The sequence below is a fragment of the Marmota monax genome, unplaced genomic scaffold (assembly GCF_021218885.2).
Source record: "Marmota monax isolate L192 unplaced genomic scaffold, Marmota_monax_Labrador192_F-V1.1 WCK01_AAM20220418_F8-fsc00028, whole genome shotgun sequence".
NCBI lineage: Eukaryota > Metazoa > Chordata > Mammalia > Rodentia > Sciuridae > Marmota > Marmota monax.
The window spans coordinates 1,499,409-1,514,474 of record NW_026694779.1 but is presented as its reverse complement, the minus strand read 5'-3'; the positions used below and the strand labels follow the sequence as shown (position 1 = coordinate 1,514,474).

The following is a 15,066-nucleotide window of genomic DNA, read 5'->3' as shown; positions in this document are numbered from 1 at the left end:
TGTATAATATCTAAGTTTATATCATGTAAATTGAAAGATTATATCTCAATAAAGCTATATTTTAAAAAGCAGATCAGAAATCTAGAATGAATTAGAAGGAAGATGCGACCTGTCCTTCTGCCTGAGGGTTACAGTGTTGAACCACGTCAAGCTGCCCGCCTGAATGACAGGCAAAGAAAGGGGGTCTCACCTTGGTTAATACAAGGGTCTCCCAAGTCCCCATATTCCGGTGCCTCTTGTTATTTTAGAGCAGGGGGAAGGAGCAGAAGGACATGAATCTGTTGGGTCAAGCCCTGAGCTTTCTCCCTAGTGATACGCTCACAAAGTACTGTGCAACCCCAACAAATGAAGATGCTAAGGGCAGGAAGGCATCCTGAGCAAGACGTTGGTACGCATCTGGAAGTCAAGGGCTTCCCTGCCTTTTGCCTTCCCAAGGAAACCCAGACCCAGAATTAAAAAAACAAACAAACAAAAAAAAAAAAAAAACAGAGACAGAGAGAGAGATTTAAAGAGAACTTGAAAACGTGCGATTCTCACTCCCGGAATCCCCAACCTCCCTCCACGAATCCCGGTCCCTCCCTGTAAGAAACACTGCTGAAGAATTTAAGAAATTCTATTCATGATTTTAAGGAACACTTTGAATGATTAAAACTGTCACTTGGCGAAGAGCGATGTAAATGACAAAGGCAAAAAGGGGGGCCCCGAGGGTATGCATTTTCATTAGGGTCTAAGATAAAATCCAGGTGTCCTCAATATTATTTCATTCATTTTTTTTTCCCCTTTTCTTTTTTGAAAGTCTCCTTGGAGAGCACCTCTGGGACCACCGCCCGAGGGCGAGCCTGGCGGAGAGATGGAGGGTGGGCCCCGGCGCAGACGGGACCAGACGGTGGGCATCTTTCTGGACTTCGGGTCCCTGCTCTGTGACAACGGGACCATTTGTGGGCCGCCTCCCAGCGGTGGCTGCGAGGAGTTGGGGAGGCCAGGTAGCCGGCGCGGGCGCGGGCGGCGAGGTGGCCCCGGCGCAGGGCCCTACTGTGCGCGCGGGCGCGGCGCCGGCCCCGGCCGCTCCCTCGGGCGCGCGCCGCCGCCCCCGCCTCCGCCCCGCGCCCGCCCCCGGCCCCGCTCGGCTCGGCGGCGGGCAGGCGGGGCCCACCGCGCTGGGAGCCGAGCCCGAGCCGGAGCCGCCGCCTGGGGCGCTCGGCTCGGCCGCGGGGACACCGGAGCGGCCGCCACGCCGCCGCCAGCGCCGCAGGTCAGAGTCGCAGTGCCCGGCGGCGCCCGGGAAGGGGGCGCGCGGAGGTCGGGGCCGAGGGACCCGCGGACCGGGTCTGAGGGGACGCGGACCGACGGGCGGGTGAAGAGGTTCAGCGCTGAGGAACGGTCCCGGTCCCGGGAGGACCGAGACTGACAGGGTCACGGGTGACAGGCCAGCGGGGTCGCGGGCTGAGGGTCGCGTCCCGCGTGGAGCTGACCCGGCGTGGAGGACGCGGGCAGCACGCGAGGCGCGGGGACCGAGAGCCGCGGACGGTCTCTGCTGGGTAGACAGGAACCCGAGCGTCCCGGAGTCCAGGACAGGCCCCCTGGGGAGAGCGTTGGGTGCGCGGGGACCCTCCCGAGGACCGGGACCTCCGCGTCCCTTGAGGAGGTGCGCAGACGTCGGGGAACTTTGGGACAGGGTGTCCGCGCGATGAGGAGAAGCGTGGCTCCCGCGTTCGTCCGTCCCGCGGCCGCGGAGTTCCCTTGACGGGGAGGTCGCCCTGAGTCTCCAAGAACTTCAGCAGCGGTGGCTTTCTGTGGGTCGTGGTGACAGTTTTCAGAGAGAGGCGCACTTGGGGCCACCTGGCCTGGGTGTGCCGGCCCTGAGGGATGTCCACCGGGCTCCTCCCGGTTGGAGGGGAGGCCGACTGCGGGTCCCCTGTCCCACCCGCACCCCCAGGTGTTTGGAAAGGTCAAATCGCTGTGATGTGGCTGCCACACGTGCCAGGCGTAAACTGCGTCGCTTTGTAGTCTGGCTGAGGGTACATAGGGGTGGAATCGGCCAACAGATCTGCAGTCCCTCGATGCTGGGGGTGGAGGTGGGTGTGCTGTCCTGGTACTTAATACTTCGGTATTTGGGGCGGAGCCTAAGGTAAGGAGGCAGAAACTGGGAGTAACCAAACTGCTGCTTTTATATAAGGGCAGTTGGTAGGTAAAGAAGGGGCCTTTACCTCTGCTGGTGATCAGAAGGCTGCATTTCTAAAGTCTTCTTGCTAACTCCCCATTACGTAGGTGAGTCGGCTCCCTTTAATTGCCTTTGGTTGGAATGTGTTGGTGAGATGTCCAAAAGTGGCAAAATTACTATCACCTTCTGTATTATATCATTATTTTCTTGCAATGTGCTTGCTTTACAGCAAGAATCGGATCCACTTGGGTCTGAGGCTAATGGTAGGGGAAAAAGTAGAGTCAGTTATTTTAGGTGGAAAAGAGAATAGTTGGGGCATGAAGAAACCAAAGTTTTTCTTCTTTTCGATTAGGGACAAAATGTAAAATTAATCTGTGTTTATTCTCATTTGAAAATCAGACAAAGTGGTGAACTGAGTTCTATGATAGCTGTTGCTGGGGAAAAAAATTCTTGATTTTGAAGTGCATTAGTGGACTGTCAACTTTTTTCTAAAATCATTCATGAAACAATTGTTATTAAGAGTTATTAAGAAAAGCAGTGAGTAACTTATTCTTGAACCTGGGCAGGTCTTCAGCTAATCTCAGGTGTTCTGCTGCAGTCTTCCTGTCTATAGCTAAGTGACTGATCACTGACTGAAAACATAAGTGATGGGGATAGATGCTTCAGAAAATCTTTCTGGTGTGGGGACTGACAGTCATTAACTGCGGTTTCTCAGAGAAACACTCTTATCAAAGTTGGGCAGAAACACTCATAGATGCTAACAATTAGTGTTTGGAGTGGTATTTCAAAAGATTCTGCTGTGACTTTAATTTTTGTGTAGTATATTTTCAGTCAGACTCTCTCTGGAGCTAAATATTGAACCATAGTATTCATCTTAATATACAAAACTAATGTCGCATTAGCCCAAGAGTGAAGTGTGTTGCCAAACCATCCATTTTTATCCTTCTTTAAACTTCACATAATTTTTCTCCTTTATTTAAATTATGTGATATTTGATATTTAATTTGCTGATGATTGTATCTTCAATGAAAAGGTCTTAGAACCAACTAGTGGCCTTCTCAATCTTCTGCAAGTCACTGGAAAGAAAGGAAAAACACTATTGATGCTTTTATTTTTTATTTTTATTTTCTTAAATTTTTTTTAGTGTTGATGGACCTTTATTTTATTCACTTATTTATATGCGGTGAGGCAAGTGCTCCACCACTGAGCCACAACCCCAGCCCCTGATGCTTTTATTTTTTAATCAGAAACTTTTTTTCATATGTAAAAGTTTGTTTCTAGCTCTTATAATTAACTGCTATTCAACCATGGCATCAGTGAAGTATAAAGTTTTGGAGAATTCTAGGCCGAAGACTTTTGTACTGTTGTTTGGTCATTCTTTGACATTTAAGAGAGTGTAATTTCTTCTTTAAAAAAAAATTAAAACTAAAATGGCCACTAGCATCATATTTTTTATTGAACTTGAGGGTACTTTGGAAATAGTTTTGCGATTACTACTTTTAACAATTAAATGCAATATTTTCTTCAAAGGAACTCATTTCCTTTAGCATTCATTTCTTTGTGTTTCAGAATTACTTTCCAAAAAGTCCTAGGTGACATTTTTTTTAAATTACAATATTTAAAAATCCTCACGACTTCTAAAATTCATATAGGACACAAAGTGTGATTTTAGGAATATCAGGTAGAAATGGCTTACTGATCATGCAACTTGATTATTTTTAATCAGTAAACTATATAAATATCAACAGATACTTATTTTCTCTTGTGTAATTCTGTGAAAATAAGAATGTTTGTCACTAACCTTGATCAAGATGGTTATCTGTTGAAGCTGTCTATGAAAAGGCATCTCTGTGGAAACATATCCAAGTGTTAATAATACATTTCATTTAGTTTTCAAATTATGACGTGGTTATTAATAACAGAAGACTTTTGACAAATATGAAAAATATGTTTAAATAATATTTTCCAAGTGCTTTCTGTATCCTGGCCCAAATTTTTGCTTCTTTCATAGGCTCTGTCTATGAACAGTGCACACAACAGAAAATGTTGGTCATTCTCATTTGTAGGTGTATTTCTGCTGATTTCATTGTCATTTGAACTTGGAAATATCACGGGCGTGATAAGGTGTGGCAAATGTACTGCAAGAAGTTTTCACTTTTATAGGATTTCACTAAGTAAATATTAGTTGTAAAGGATTTTAAAAATTCACTAGTCGAGAAAACTGGATTTAAGTCAACCGGTCTGTGAGCACAAGTGTGCGCTGTCCCCACAAACTATTAAACTGAATTTCCAACTTGCTTTGCCTTTTTGGAGGAGTAGATTCCTTCATTATCTATTCCTTAATTCTCTTCCTTTACACCTAAAAGCAACATAAAGGGCAGCGATTCTAGGTTGTTTACAAAAAGTCCTTTGAGACTGATCCTATTTGACGCCACCACAAAACAGTGAGATCTGTCAATATCCATCTTGCCAGCATAGAAAGCCCTAGAACCTCATACTGCAGTTAGTTTCTTCGCAGACAACGTCAAAATTTAAATTTGAAGATCATTTGAAATCTTCCTGAGGTTTCTTATTTACTATTTGTATTTTCTCTGAATACAGAAGTAGATCCAAGGGAGTTACACAGTACATGTTTTTTTTTAATTTGTTTTAATTAGTTGTACATAACAGTAGAATGCATTTATGCACTTTGATATATCATACATAGATGGGATATAATTTCTCATTTCTGAGTGTACATGTTGCAGACTAATATTGGTCATGTAGTTCCATATATATGTACAGTAATAAAGTCTGTTTCAATACATGTTTTAAAGCTATTATTTAATAAAAACGGTGAATTTTGATTTTTATTCACCTAACATACTTCATTAGATTCTTGGAAATCTATTCACCCACGGTAGGCCATATTTGGGGGACATTTTTATGATAGATGTTAAGACACCACTGATAGTGTATGCTACAGTTATTACTTTAAGAAACGGGTTTATGTGTTCTTAGTATTTCTTTGACCATAAATGTACTTCAGCAATTTAATACTGAGTATTCAGCTTAGAGTATGAATGTTTACATTGTTTAACTGTTTCATTTTTTTATAGCTGGGGCCAGTCACTTACCCTTTCTAGCTCAAGTTCCTCATTTGCGAAGTGGGAAAAATATTTCAGTTATTATTCCTTGTTCTGGGAGGTATGATTTTAAGACTTTTATCAGCAAACCTGTGTATCTTAAATGAGTAATTGACCTTCCTGAGTAGCTGTGTCATAGCTAACTCTTTTACTCTTTTAGTACACCCCAGTACTAATGTTGAGATTATTAGTTTGAAGATAATGCTTGTGAATTCATAAAATGTTTCTTAGAATATTTCATTATTCATTTTAAAATTATATTTCCTATTCCCTGATGACTTCAGACAAAAATCAAGTCTAATCTTCCGTCTTTGTGAGTCCTGTGTACACAAGTAGATTAATATTTACTTTTAATGCATCTAGAAGGCATGGATTGTGCTTTTATTTCATAAATCTCTATTATTTTTTTAATTGTGATTGGGCCCTTATTTATTTGTTTGTTTGTTTATTTATATGCAGTGCTGAGAATCAAACCCAGTGCCTCACACATACTAGGCAAGCGCTCCACCACTGAGCCGCAGCCTCAGCCCTAAATTTTCTGTTCCTCACATTTTTTTTTTTCCAGTGCTGGGGATGGAACCCAGGGCCTCATGCATGCTAGGCAAGCACTCTGCCACTGAGCTACATCCTCAGCCCTCTGTTCTTAGGTCTCTCTGGTGCAGTCTGAGAATTTGTCATACATGTTATCGGGGAGCAAATGTGTTTTTACAGTGAGGCCGATTATCCGTCTGCCCAGAAGACAGTTTACTATGGAGCCTAAAAGACTAAGCAGTGACTTGTGCTTGTGTTTTAAAATGAGGTCCCTTTCAACAGGCAGTAACCAACAAGTAGTATTCTAGTAGCATGAAAAGTTAATATGCCTCCTAATAACTCACCTATTTATTAACAGGGAGCAATTGGACAAGTATATGATTAATCGTGTACTATCCAAGGAGTACGTTTTAAATTCTCCTTCAGAATGAAATAATACATATCATCCTGAAGTGTCTCCTGTGTGAGAAAGGAAGGGACTTGGACTGAGTGTTGCAAACAAGGGGCCCGATCCCCAGCGGCACTCTGGTGAGCTGAGAGTAGCCTGGAGTGACAGCAACTCAGGACTCACGTGTGGTGCCTGGGAGGATCCCTCCCACCTTTGCTGAGCCGGAACTATGCAGTGCACCTGGTCTACCCCTCTGCTCAGTCCCAAGCAAGCACCTAACTAAAAGGACAGGGAAATGGAAGGCAAAGAGTTGCTCAAGCTAGTTGGTGGGGTGAGTGTCCCTGTCACCTCAAAAGCAAGTTCATTCATGTGGGTTTCCCTTTGGGGGTGGGGATCAAGGACTTCATTAGCGTCTACTCTCTTAATAGCAAGCATAATTTGTGCTTTTTTGGAGTCATTATTGCACCTTTAGGTATTCTAGTGAACAGGCCATTCTCAATTGAAATTGGGACAGCATGCAATGAATTTCTTTTCGCAGCTGCATTTTCTCAGATAGAATGGAAAAGAAATGACATTGTCAATCCGTTCAACTTGAACCAATTAAAGTAAGATTTTAAAACCTCCCGGTCAGGATTTAAACTTGATCATAGAATGGTTTATTTCAATTTAATCCAGTATCTGTTTATTTTTATTATGCTTTGTTATTTTTTTTAAAAAAAATCATTTCATATGTTTATTATTTATGTATGGGTTTATTTATTTTGGTGCTGGGGATTGAACCCAGGGGCTCAAAACATGCTAAGCATACACTTTACTACCAAGCAAAAAACCCCAACCCTCACTTCATTGGTCAGTTGGTTAGCTGGTTGGTTTTGAGGTTTTGGGGAATTGAACTCAGAGCCTTATGCATGTTGGGCAAGGGCTCTACCACTCCCAAGCCCCCACTTGATTATTCTTAGAAAATAAATTCATTGCCAAAGTTTAACTGTTTCACTTTTTTTAAAAAAATGCCTTAATTTGTGGACTCATCTGAATGATATTATAGAGGTAAGACATATTGAGACAAATTATATGACCTCTGGGAAGAGTTCAGATTAGCATCAACCTAGGGCGAGAAGTCCTTCACAGTTTGCCACAGATAAGGAGAAGGTAGATAGGAGGGAGGGACAGCAATAGGGAAATACCCTGAGTAGGAGTGTGACAGATCCCTGTGTGCTCAACTCCCACCATCAACAGGATGTGTGGTTACGGTGTCCTGGAACAGAAGTTTGGTTTCAGAGAATTTACCCTGTTCCAGGATGACACTATAGGATTCTAGAATCACTGTATATTCTAAAGGTGCCACTTATCATTGTTCTCTGTGGCTCTCAAATTTCCTTCAGGAAAGAATCCAGAAAGGGAATGGAAAGAGGTTACACAATTTCACCCTGTATGTTTAAGCAATAAATCTTCCTTTATGGTGAGGGCCATGGGGAAACATAACTGTCAGACCGATTGAGTGCAATGGTGAAGTTCTGGAAAGAACTCCTTAAATGTCTTTATCGCTCTCAGGGCTGGAGTCCACTGTTAAAAAGCTATTGTTCCTAGTCGGGCAAATTCATAACATCGATATCAGGAAGAACTTGAGCGAGTTGGTTATTTCCTTGCTACCTGAAAACAAGGCCTGGAAGAAGTAGAGAACATATCTGGAGTCGAACAGAGGGGATCAGGAGAGAAAATAAATAAATAAAATTAAGGTAATGCTTGTCCCAGTTTCCCCCATGAGCCAGCCCCTGTGCAATAAAAAACGAAAATAACCGTGTGGGATAGCAATGATAGGAAAAGATATATGCACCCATCATTTTTTCTCTTAAAAATCAAAACAAGTTGCAAATCTTCTTCAAACATTATGGCCTCAAAGAAAACAAGCAGTTATAAAATATCAATTTTCCTAGGCTACATTACAAAAGTTAGGAGGTAGAAGACTGAGGTTGGTTAATGTAATCAAGTAGTCAAATAGTACGTCTCCTTTGTTTTCTCCATGTTCTGCCAGTTTTGAAAGTCGCTTCCTAAGAGATTGAAATGAGAGGGGCTTTTTAATCACTTCATAAAAAAAAATTAAAAAAGGACCAAAGAAGTAAAAATAATATTTAAGGGCTGGGGTTGTGGCTCAGTGGTAGAGCACTTGCCTAGCACGTGTGAGGCACTGGATTTAATCCTCAGCAGCACATTAAAAACAAAATCAATCAAATAAAGTTATAAAAAATAAATAATTAAAAAATAATGTTTCAGTCTTTGGCATACCCACAGATCATAAAATTTCTTACATACTTTATTCCTTTGGCTGAAAATAGTTATTTCAAGGCAGTGGGTCTCTGTTAGAAATAAAAGTTCAGCTGGGTGTGGTGGTACACGCCTATCAACCCAGCCACTCAGGAGGCTGAGGCAAGAGGATTGTGAGTTTGAGGCCAGCCTCAGCAATTTAGTGAGACCCTGTCTCAGAATAAAAAAATAAAAGGAACAGGGATAAAAGCATCACTGGGTTCAATCTCAAGTACCAAAAAAAAAAAAAAAAGAAAAAAGAAAGAAAAGCTTAGTAACTGTCTCAAGTTCATTAACTCTATGAATCAGCTAATTGTTGGTGTTTCACTGTTAAGTATGGGCCACCCTCATGCCTCATGACTAAGCACATTGCTTACTTGTCATTGATTTTCTACATGACCTTGCTCGTCCATAAATCTAAAACAGTATCCCAGTACCTTCCTAAATATTGTTCTTTTCTGGCAGTTGAGAATTAACCTATGTATGTAAGTTTTGAACTACATATGGAAAAGTGCCCAATATAAATTCTTTGCTCTTTTTATATAGTGAATAAGGTTTATAAAAGAAAACAAACATATGAATGATATAAATATAAGTGAAGTACAAACTTAAAAAAAATCATTTGCATGTGTTGGTTTAATCCAGAAGAGTGAATAAAATACCCAGGCAGGCATTTGGCAATGTAGAATTACTACATGTTTTCCTAAAGCATTTGGAACTAGTTAGAAACATCCTGGCTTTATTTAAAGGCAGTATAATATATTTTTAAACTTTGTGTTCAACAAGGCTCAAATTTGTTGGTTTTTAGGACTAGAGTAGTTCAGTGTCAGCAGAAATATAGATTATCATTCTTTTGAAGGTAGGTGCCAACAAGGTTTCATATCTCTCTCTGCAACATGCAGCACAGTGCTTAAGAGACATTCAGTATAAATGTTTTTATAAGAATTAAGAAATAGCCGGGTGAGGTAGTGCATGCCTGTAATCCCAGCTACCTGGGAGGCTAAGGGAGGAGGAGGATCACTTTGAAGGCAGCCTGGGCAATTGAGTGAGACCCTGTCTCCAAATAAAAAAGTCTGGCAACATAGCTCAGTCCTAGAGCATGTTGTGCAGCATTTGAGAGGCCCTGGGTTTAATCCCCAGGAACCACCCCTCCCCACCAAAATTAGTAATTGTCTAAGACAGTAATTCTCAAAGTGTGGTCCTGGAACCATCAGCATCAGCATCATTTGGGAAATTTTTGTTAGAAATGCAAATTATTGAGCCCCACCCCAGTCCTGCTGAATCAGAACCTCTGAAGATATCTGTGTTTTAGATATTCTCGTATAATACACTGTTCAGGGACCCTGGTCCAAGAAGATTCCTGCATCCCATCTAATAGTGTGCAGAGCATTTGTCCATGCCCTCAGTCTGGATTATATTTAGTAGGTTTTACCCTTGCCTAGAGTTAAATTATTTGCCATATTTCTCCCCATTCATAGAATCCCTTGCAACCATCCTGTAAAATTACCCCATTGACTTGTCCTTTTATCAGTAGAAAAAAAAAATCTTAGCATTGCCGTCAATAAGCTCATGTCAAGACAGTCTGGCTGGCTCACTTCTTAGGGTGGGGCTGGTTCTTTTTTGTTTTAGAATGGTCATTAGGAATCCTGAGTCTCCAAATCAAAGACTGGATTTTTCTAAGACTGTGGGGGATGATCAAATCCTAGAGAACTGGTTCACGTTAAACAGATTTTAAGATACAAATGTGTAATCTTGAATTCCAGCTTAATAATACACCTTTCCCAGTGATTGCTGATGATTTTTTTTCTGATCCAGGGAGTGATCCAGGGAGTTTAACTCAGGAGTGCAGTACATGCTTGGTATACATGGACTTTGGGCTTCAACTCTGGTAACACACACACACACACACACACATTTATGATTCAGGGACTGAAGAAATTTGGACTCAACTTATCTCTGATGTCACTGTGATTTAGTTCAGTCCCCTTAGAAAGCAATTGGGCAATATATTGCAAATTCTGATGTTATATCCCAGCTTCTAGGACTTTTTTCCCAAAGGGCTGGAGGGTATAGGAAAAACCATATGTATAAAGACTTTCATAAAAAGCATTGTTACAAGAACCTGTATTTGGAAGTAACTTAAATATTTAATATTAGGGGAATGGTTAAGTAAATTATGGCACAGTGACTACATGGAATATACAGTTACCACAACGATTTAGAAGACCACTAGCACCTCTGAAAAAATATTAAATTAAAAAAAAAATAGAAAAGGGCTGGGGATGTAGCTCAGTGTTATAGAGTACTTGCCTAGAATGCATGAGGACCTGGGTTTGATCTCCAGCAAACACACACACACACACACACACAAGTAAAAAATGTGTGTGCACTATTGATTGTAAAACATGTACATGAAAAATCTGGAAGGGACTATACGAAAGTCATAATAGTTATATTAAAGAAGTGGGACGTGGAAGACTTCATATGTATTTTTTCTCTCTTTTACAAAGTTTATCCAGTAGTATAAAAATTACTTCTCTAATAAAACCTTATATGTATAGCTTTTCTTTCTTCTTAGTGTATCAGTGACCCTAACCAGTAAAGATCAAAGCAAAGAATATATTACACACTGAAAATCTTCTACCTCTTTCACTCCCTTAAAGCCACTGAAGTCAGCATAAAGAAACCTAAATGAATTTTTTCTGTTATATCCAAATTTTTATTTTATACTTAAATTTTGGTTTGCACATTCGACTTCCCTGTACTCTTTGCCTGACTATTTGTAAAGGGGGGAAAAACAAAATTTAAAAATCCATCACTCCATTAACAGCCTTTTAATGTTTGCAGCCATATATAAGGTTCAATTTTGCTGATTTCTCAGGGCCTGCAATCCTTTTGATCTTTAGAATATGCTGGCAAATGAGAGTTTTTTTTAAAAAAAAAAATAGCTGCTAGAGTTACTTTCTATTTATTTATTTATTTATTTTTCTGGTGCCAGGTATTGAACATGGGGGTGTTTTACCACGGAATGACTTCCCAAGGCCTTTATTTTCTGTTTTTATTTATATTTTTGATTTTGAGACCGAGTTTTGCTAAGTTGGTGAGGCTGGCCCCAAACTTGCAATCCTCCAGTCTTAGCCTCCTGAGTCACTGGAATGATAGGTGTGTACCACTGTACCCAACTCAGAGTTATTTTTTTTAAAGTCCTCCTCTTTTAAATTTTTTTCCGAGAAAAAGGTGAATCTATTAAATTCTTTTTTTTTTTTTTTTTGGTAACTGAATGACCTCATGATGGAGTTATTTGGTTTCCCAGCTCCTGGCAGTGTTGAACTTGTAATCACAAATAGCAGCTGATGGAGAAGCAGGTCAAGGTAAACTTCTATAACCAATGACCATTATGAACCCTCGATGTAATGTGTGATAATAATTTTGAAAATTAGCCTGTGAGTTAATGGTAGGAAGTGAATGAAGGTTTCCTAACATCTATCTGAGCGTTGTAAAAGTTGCATATATTTACACGTATCCGCACACAAAGAGGACAGTAAGAGCCCTTGAATTAATTCTTTCTTCATTTTTTTTTTCAGTGCATTGTTCTGGAAATCCCAAAGGAGAAAATTAAGTGCTTTTGCCTTTGACCCAGGTTTCAGATTATCCTTTGGGGACTTCTTTTGTGAAATTTGTATCAGCCTTCTGACTTAGCATAACCTTTACCTTAAAGTTTTAAAAAGCTGTTAAGAAACACTATATCCATCACACTGACTGTTTCTTCTCTCTTCTCTCTGCCCTCCTGTGACTGTGATTTCATCCTTCCTACAGGCCAAGGCAAACTGCAGCTCACACAGTTCATTCTTAGAGTTCATGGGTAGAACTGACTCAGTGTGCTGATACCTCAAAGAGTAAACCCACTGAAAGCAAAGCTGTTTTGTTTTGCTATTGTTATTTGGGTGCTGAGCCTTGCACTTGCTAATAACCACACCTGCTCCAGCTCTGCCACTGAGCCACACACCCAGCCCTTTTGACTTTTTTATTTTGAGACAAGGTCTCACTAAATTGCCCTCCTGCCTCAGCCTCCTGAGTAGCTGGGATTACAGACCTAGTACACTATGCACTACATACTGAGCTATATATCTCCATCCCTTTTTATTTTATTTATTTTATTTACAGCAGCTAGCTAGATTCCCCAGACCAGCCTGGAACTTGCCATCCTCCTGCCTCAGCCTCCCAGGTTGCTGGGATTGCAGGCATGCCCCACCACGCCCAGTGGTATTACCGTTCTAAGAAATCCAGATGACAAGGTGATTGTACACTTTTGCGCAAGGGATCTTTGTGTTACGGTGTTCTCACGGTGAACTTACTGAAATGATTAACTATCCAAGTGGATTTGGTTTAGAACTTTATTTACCAAAAAATTATTTATACTGAACAAAAATATAAAACAAAGTTCACTGAGAATATCCCATTAAAATAAAACAGTTATTTTTTTCTTGGGAAATGAAGTTGGCTATGAGGTAAAGATTTGCTCTTTGAGGTATCATCACATTGAATCTGTTCTACCCACGCACTCTAAGATAAAAATGAATTGTGAGCTTTAAAAGCCTCCGAAGGACTTTTACATATTTAGAATATAATATGTATGTGAGTACAAGGAGACCCATATCCTGTTTTAAATAATCACCCTTTGATCAAATTATTGTAGCCACTTCCGGTTTCTATACTCACACGTTGTCTAATAACCATTTCAGTTTTGTGTTAAAATTGACAGAAAATATCCTATTGACTACTTAGAAATAAATTCTGAATCTGAAATGGGGGCAAAGATAAGGAAAATAAATTTTGGAGGAATTTATAGGAAGTTACACAAGATTGTTTCTATCACACATACAGTGTCATGGGATGTTGAGCACACCTCAATGCAGATTTAACCAAAGCTTTCAAATTTTTGCTAATTTAATTCCACAAACTCCACATTTTTGATTGACCTCTTAGCATTATGTATCCTTATGTGGAAGTCAAAATCAGCCCTTCTGAAAACCTAACCTTATAAATGGTCACACTGGAGTTTTTAAGACCAGAGATTCCAACATGCTGACTAAATGAACTAGCACCTAGCACTGGCCTGACAAATAACCACAGCTCAATAAAAGTTGAGAAAATGACTGACTGAACATGTGTGTTGGTGTGGTTGTGTCTTTACATTCACACAATTCACACCACCTGTTTGCCTGTGCCTGATAGAACAGTCTTTGATCCTAACAAATACAGACACACATACAATGAATTTGTTTTTTATTATGAACATTAACATTTAATTGTCAGGTTGATTTCCTTTGATATACATATATAGGAAATATTTACCTTGGCTACCAGCTTTTGATTTCAGAAGACACAAATTAGTTTTAATCTTAGATTAAGCAAAACATTACAAGACAAATCTTTGCTGAAATGTAATCAATGCACCCCATATTCCATGTTACACATTATATTTGCTGATTTGCCACCACATCTTTTAATTTTTAAATATAAGTTCTGAATTCCACGAAAAATTGTTAATTCCTAGAGAACAGGAATGCATATTGTAGTTTTCCTCATTCTTCTTACGAACATGCACTGCATACCTTTCTTAATTCACGGCCTGGTGCATATTATTTCCATATTATTTATATTATTCTATTGACTTTATTTTGAGGAATATGTGCTTTTTCAGTATCATGTGCAATTCTCAGTGCTACTGTTTCCTACATTTTGGGGGAATTCCCTGCATTGCTCATTAAAATGTTAATTTCCATTTTATATAACATTTTATGGTACGTAGTGATTTGAAATTCATGCCAAAATAAATTTCCATTTCATTATTCTAAAGCAGGCAAAATGGGATACAAAAAGTAAAAAGAAAGTTAATTATAGACTTCGGCCTTCTCTTGTTGGATCCTTAGTTGTCCTGGTCAGAAGAACAGGTTTTTTAATGGCCTAAGGGCCAGAGCACTGTTTCACATTCCTGTTTGGAGGCTTCCAAAGGCAACTGTTACAAAAATTCTGGTAGTGCTACACCTGGAAAAAAAAGTTTTATAATGATGCAAAATACAACAGGTTATTCAGACATATTATTCATGCATAAAATAAACCAGTTCCCTTTCATACATTTTGTCCTGTTAGATAAAACCCTATCAAGTTTTGACCTATTCGCTTATTTATACTTTATAAAACAATTTAATTGCTCAGCTACTTCACATATGAATCACAAGTACTATCACCGTAATTATTTAGCATTCATCTCCTTTACCAGGAAGAACTGTATTTAGGAACAACTTCCCATCAAAATACCAGGCAAACTGATTGACATAGAAAAGCAACAAATGGAGGAGGCTTATTTTACAGCGACTTGTGACATCTCTGGTCACCCACTCTTTCTGACAGAGCTTCATCTGTGGATGTAGGACGAAGGTAGGAGTCTGTTTGTTAAAGATCAGTGCAGGGAACTGCCACCCTCTCAGCCCTTGGGCAACCCAGCATTTCTTGTCTGCTCCCACACCTGTTCAGCTATAAGGGCAAAGAAGTGCCCC

At 40.1% G+C, this 15,066-nt stretch overlaps 1 protein-coding gene across 2 annotated transcripts in view; it reads left to right on the top strand.

The window, feature by feature from the left end:
- The first annotated feature begins 1,138 nt into the window (after nt 1-1,138).
- The window catches only part of Pparg (peroxisome proliferator activated receptor gamma), a 138,378-nt gene continuing 124,450 nt past the window's right edge, over nt 1,139-15,066 (top strand). The window contains exon 1 of one of the 2 annotated variants that reach the window (XM_046425446.2): nt 1,139-1,252. The gene's annotated coding sequence lies outside the window, so the exon portion shown is untranslated. Of the gene's footprint in view, nt 1,253-2,140; nt 2,269-15,066 lie in introns of those variants that run through there. The other variant, XM_046425445.2, reaches the window with a different exon arrangement.